The sequence below is a fragment of the Homalodisca vitripennis genome, chromosome 2, assembly GCF_021130785.1.
Source record: "Homalodisca vitripennis isolate AUS2020 chromosome 2, UT_GWSS_2.1, whole genome shotgun sequence".
NCBI lineage: Eukaryota > Metazoa > Arthropoda > Insecta > Hemiptera > Cicadellidae > Homalodisca > Homalodisca vitripennis.
The window spans coordinates 12122271-12128270 of record NC_060208.1 but is presented as its reverse complement, the minus strand read 5'-3'; positions in this window follow the sequence as shown (position 1 = coordinate 12128270).

The window sequence follows — 6000 nt, the reverse complement described above, 5'->3', positions numbered from 1 at the left end:
TTCCGGTAATGTTTTAAGTCTAAACTCAAAACGGGGAAGTTTGCTAAATCACACATTGCGTACTTGGCTTTGCTGAGGTTGCATGCAAAATTTAAAGTGTATACATTATTTCATTCTGGCAGTTAGGCTACGTGTGTTTTTTTCATTCGTACATCTGTACATATGGGAAATTAGAGCTACATGGCTCCTTGTTACATTTATAACCTTACTTAAACTTATACTGCAATACGTCAAACTAAACAAGTACCTAAATTATATTATATTAAATTTGTTTGTACAAATTGTTTTCTATGTGATTTACTATTATATTTAACATGTGAAATGTAACACTCCTGTATAAATGGATGTATTCAGTTTGTTAACAATTATTGTTAACTATATTAAATTATTTGTAGATTGAAATTCCTTGTGAAAATGTGGCTGCCAAGACCAATTTAAAAATATAATAATGCGTAGCCTAAGTCCATGCAGTGACATGCTCCACCACGTAACTCGATGCTGCCTCTATATAAATCGAGCTTCATGCAAACTTTCTGTAAGTCTACAGATTCTATCAGTTTGTTCTCCAGATGTCATGTGGACAGACAGACAGACAGACAGAAATGGAAACCTCAAGCCCCCGATGATAGACTTCGTAACAAATGTACACTATGTCAACTTAATATGCAAGGTACCATAAACACTTTCCCTTTTTTCAATAATAAAGTACAGCTCAGCTCTACGAAATAACCTACAATAGTTTTGTTAATTCTCGAATGGATTCTATACATTACAGAGGGATACCTGAATAGGAAATACTGAAAATGAGATTAAACATAAAGACTACTGTTAGTAGGATGTACAAACTTAATAAATTGAGTATCTTAACCCAATACCTGATTAACAAGGAATTTCACTCTACAAATAATTTAATATAGTGAAAGTTATAGCATCTACACATAGTAGTGAATTTGACCAAACTCTTTAAGGTTTATGGAGGCGAAGGAGACACTGCATGTAGTAGTATGAAATTGCATGATTATTTAAAAAATTAACAATGCTATATGTATTTATATTATTGAAGTACAATACATTTATACCCGAGGCGACAATGCTGAGATACATTAGAAATTGTTTATATAGGACACAACACATTTCCGCCTGGGACTCATAGGGGTAAGATATCCCCTCTGGTAATGTATCATACCATAGATTTTCTGTAACAAGGTTGTGTTGCAGATTGTGGTATCATATTATAGATTTTCTGCAAGAAGGTTAAGTGTAAGCGACATTGCTGAGGTACATTAGAAGGTGTTTATATAGGACACAACACATTTCCACCTGGGACTCATAAGGGTAAGATATCCCCTCTGGTAATGTACATACTATAGATTTTCTGTAACAAGGTTGTGTTGCAGATTGTGGTATCATATTATAGATTTTCTGCAAGAAGGTTAAGTGTAAGCGACATTGCTGAGATACATTAGAATGGGTTTATATAGGACACAACACATTTCAACCTGGGACTCATATTGGGAAGATATCCACTCTAGTAACGTATCATATTATAGATTTTTGCTAATAGGAAAGTAACTTACCTTGGTTGATGTTTTATTTGGTAGATTAATATTGATAATAGTATGGTGATAACCTTCTGACGAGACCACGTTGTCATGAATCTTAAGTTCCTCGATAAATGGCTGTCGTGATTTTGTTTTAGGCGAGTTCAACTTCGTCTCTTTGATTTTAACTTCGAGTTTCTGAGTATGATTTTAACTATGAGTACAACTTCGAGTGCTGGCAGCATTCACGTTTTAGACTTCTAGTCTACTAATCTTCACTTTTTCCGACTACAGCTGCAATGTTGATCCAAGATGCTGACGTCCGCGCTTGTGAGTCGACATCAGCGTGAAGGGAAGTCAATTTTAGAGATTTAATAATTACTAAGTTCGTTTTTTTAACTTCCCATGGAACATTGGAACCATTAGGCCCACCCCATGACATAATTTAGTTCATTAACACTCTATTTGGCAGCAACGTGGTAATACATTATTTTATTTTTAACATCTAGAAGCTGTGCTTTATGTTTATTTCCCACAAATAAACATGTAAGTAAACCTTGCAAATCGAGTATACATTACTACGACCTCAGCAGTATCCAACCCCATATTTTTCGTCTATTCGGTACAATTTGTTATTATATAAAGGTGTACATGTAGGAAGGTAGATGCTCTCTACTACATCCAGAATTTTCAGTTAGACTGACGTAATAATCCATTTAAACTCGGTGCGAAGCAGCTGATTAATTGGATGACATAATTGCGATACGGCTATCTGGTGGTTTGCTTGTTGCTCCAACACAATTGTGTGATTATCTAATGTTGAATAGTAGGTGTTACACTAGCTCGATGTAAACCAGCAGATTAGTTGGATGACATAATTGCGATACGGCTATCTGGTGGTTTGCTTGTTGCTCCAACACAATTGTGTGATTATCTAATGTTGAATAGTAGGTGTTACACTAGCTCGATGTAAACCAGCAGATTAGTTGGATGACATAATTGCGATACGGCTATCTGGTGGTTTGCTTGTTGCTCCAACACAATTGTGTGATTATCTAACGTTGAATAGTAGGTGTTACACTAGCTCGATGTAAACCAGCAGATTAGTTGGATGACATAATTGCGATACGGCTATCTGGTGGTTTGCTTGTTGCTCCAACACAATTGTGTGATTATCTAATGTTGAATAGTAGGTGTTACACTAGCTCGATGTAAACCAGCAGATTAGTTGGATGACATAATTGCGATACGGCTATCTGGCGGTTTGCTTGTTGCTCCAACACAATTGTGTGATTATCTAATGTTGAATAGTAGGTGTTACACTAGCTCGATGTAAACCAGCAGATTAGTTGGATGACATAATTGCGATACGGCTATCTGGTGGTTTGCTTGTTGCTCCAACACAATTGTGTGATTATCTAATGTTGAATAGTAGGTGTTACACTAGCTCGATGTAAACCAGCAGATTAGTTGGATGACATAATTGCGATACGGCTATCTGGTGGTTTGCTTGTTGCTCCAACACAATTGTGTGATTATCTAATGTTGAATAGTAGGTGTTACACTAGCTCGATGTAAACCAGCAGATTAGTTGGATGACATAATTGCGATACGGCTATCTGGTGGTTTGCTTGTTGCTCCAACACAATTGTGTGATTATCTAATGTTGAGTAGTAGGTGTTACACTAGCTCGATGTAAACCAGCAGATTAGTTGGATGACATAATTGCGATACGGCTATCTGGTGGTTTGCTTGTTGCTCCAACACAATTGTGTGATTATCTAATGTTGAGTAGTAGGTGTTACACTAGCTCGATGTAAACCAGCAGATTAGTTGGATGACATAATTGCGATACGGCTATCTGGTGGTTTGCTTGTTGCTCCAACACAATTGTGTGTACGTTGATTAATAGGTGTTATATTAATATTATGAGCATATTTTCTTCGCATATTTTCTATTACTAGTCAGTATTATGGTTTCCGTTACCCTATATTAATTTTTAATTGTATCTCGAATACTTTCCTACAGGATTTAAATTGCAGTTTTAGTTGTAAAAGGTAGTACGATTGCGGAATGCCTTTTTTAGATATGTACGTTTTACTTTCTGTTATATAATTTTAAATTGAACTGTGGAATTAAATATTACACAGAACGTATCAGCATAATAAGATCAGGGGCATGGAAAATAAAATAATTGTAAATTATTACGAAATTATCTCACGCAGAGAATCATCGGTAGCAGCTGTTGTTCTTTGAGTGGCTGCCCACTACAGCATTTAATTCGATGGCTGTATAAAAGTAAAGCTGAAGCACTAGTTTGATAAAATCATTTTTTAGTAGACTAATAATTAATTAAAAATAATTTTGTGTTTGTATCTTAAAAACATAATGTATTTCAAAGTAATTAGTAATGACTAATATATAATTACTTTTACTTACTGTAAAATTCCTGTCCATGAACATAGCGCGTTTATTTATACTGTCACTGACTCTATTATTAAGTGCATGTTTTAGAGTTAGTGAAGTTGACACACAACATGGTGGTTGTGATTCCAGACTCAGGCGTGTCACAACGCTCTGGTATAATTTGGTACCAAACATAAACATGGTAAATCGAATGTTTGATCTTCATTTTGACCTTATTTACCTGTATGTTGTGTAACACCAATTACGGTAAAGAACTATCACGCCGACCTCGTACTGACTCCACAGCTGATTGTAATTCTTAATGTTTTCATAGAGGCGATAGCAAGTACGTTATTCTTGGAACTTGGGTATCTGGAAAAATATTCAGCACATTTGACTCCCTTAACAATTCCGGGTACAAAGAGTCAAGAATAATAACTGATGGATCCAACAATGACGCGGAATAAGCTACTAAACATTTTATTAATATTATAATAAAGCCGTAACATAATAGGATAGATTAAAATACCATAAAAAATTAAAGAAATAATGTTACGTTGTTTCACGAGTTGCGCAATCAACAAACAGAAATACTGTGCAGTGTTATCCAAGACCTGCTATATTTGCAGACTAACGAAGCGTATCGTTTGTTAATGGAAACGTTTTTAATTGCAACAGCCAAAGAGCATCGGCTGCACAACAACTGGATTTAAACTTACAAAATTGAAATTCGAATGACAATATTGTATATTATATGAAAAATTGATTACTGTTTAAACGGTAACAAAGCGTTATAATATTACTACAACATATTTCCGGTTTGGTAGGTATTTTACAAAGTATCTTTGCCAAAACTGGTGTTTGTTCTGGTACTGCGCCAAATATGGCAATTCTGGGTTTCCTGTCTTACACGATCTGTTATGATATCTTAAATCAAGCATTACCAAATTTATGAGTGCTTGTGATAATATATAGCCTCTAAATATAACCTGTCATCTTTTATCTTAATACTCTATCTCACCACAAATGTAGCATTAAATATTTCTCAGTTAAAGATAAGGCCGATAGTTTAACTCCGTGTTTAGTATAAAAACTATCAATCATGCCTTAAAACCATATACATGTAACTGTGTGCATTCAAACATACATTCAACTTAGATATAACAGCCTCTTCAATGATATGCTTCACTAACGCTCAGCCAATTAAAAACTATTGTGTGAAGTGAAGGTAGATAATGTAAGTTTAAGTATAATGGTCACTTAAATCATGATGTAATTGTATGATTTAACTAACATATAATATCTAATATTTAACCAAAAATTTACTTTAAGTCACCATTCATTTCACCTTCTGTGTAGTGCAGCGTCTAAAATCTGACACTGTCACAGAGTAAACTTCACGATTTCAATTTTTTTAGATATTCTGTTTTTATTTCTTATTTACTTTTCATTTATACACAGCATCTCTTATTTTACTATTATTGTAATTACTTTGTACAGACCTAGATTAGAACTGGACAGTACGCACAGACGTTGCCCTATGTGCTGTCAATTTTCACACCTTTAACAGGTAAAATTGTTGGAAGTATTTAAAAAATAAATTTATTTGAGTTTTTTATTTGACAAATTAAGTCAGCGTGATCAATACACAGAGCACTGGTGCAGTTTTTTTTTCAAATCGCGGTCATATTTGTAAACTAACGAAGCGTATCGTTTTTTAATGGGAGTGATTTGTATTGCAGTAACGAACAACAACCTGCAATGCAACGATGTCGTTGATATTGCAGACAGAATGATATTTTAGAACTTGTGTAGAAACAGTCCACAATTACTACGAGTTCCTTAAGTAATTGAATTGTTCAGATATTTAAAATTCATACTTTATATATATATATATATATATATATATATATATATATATATATAAAGTATGAATTTATATATACATATATATTTATATATATATATATATATATATATATATATATATATATATATATATATAAAACCGTAGAGTACTTAAAAATAATCTACCCGTTCAATACTGACACAT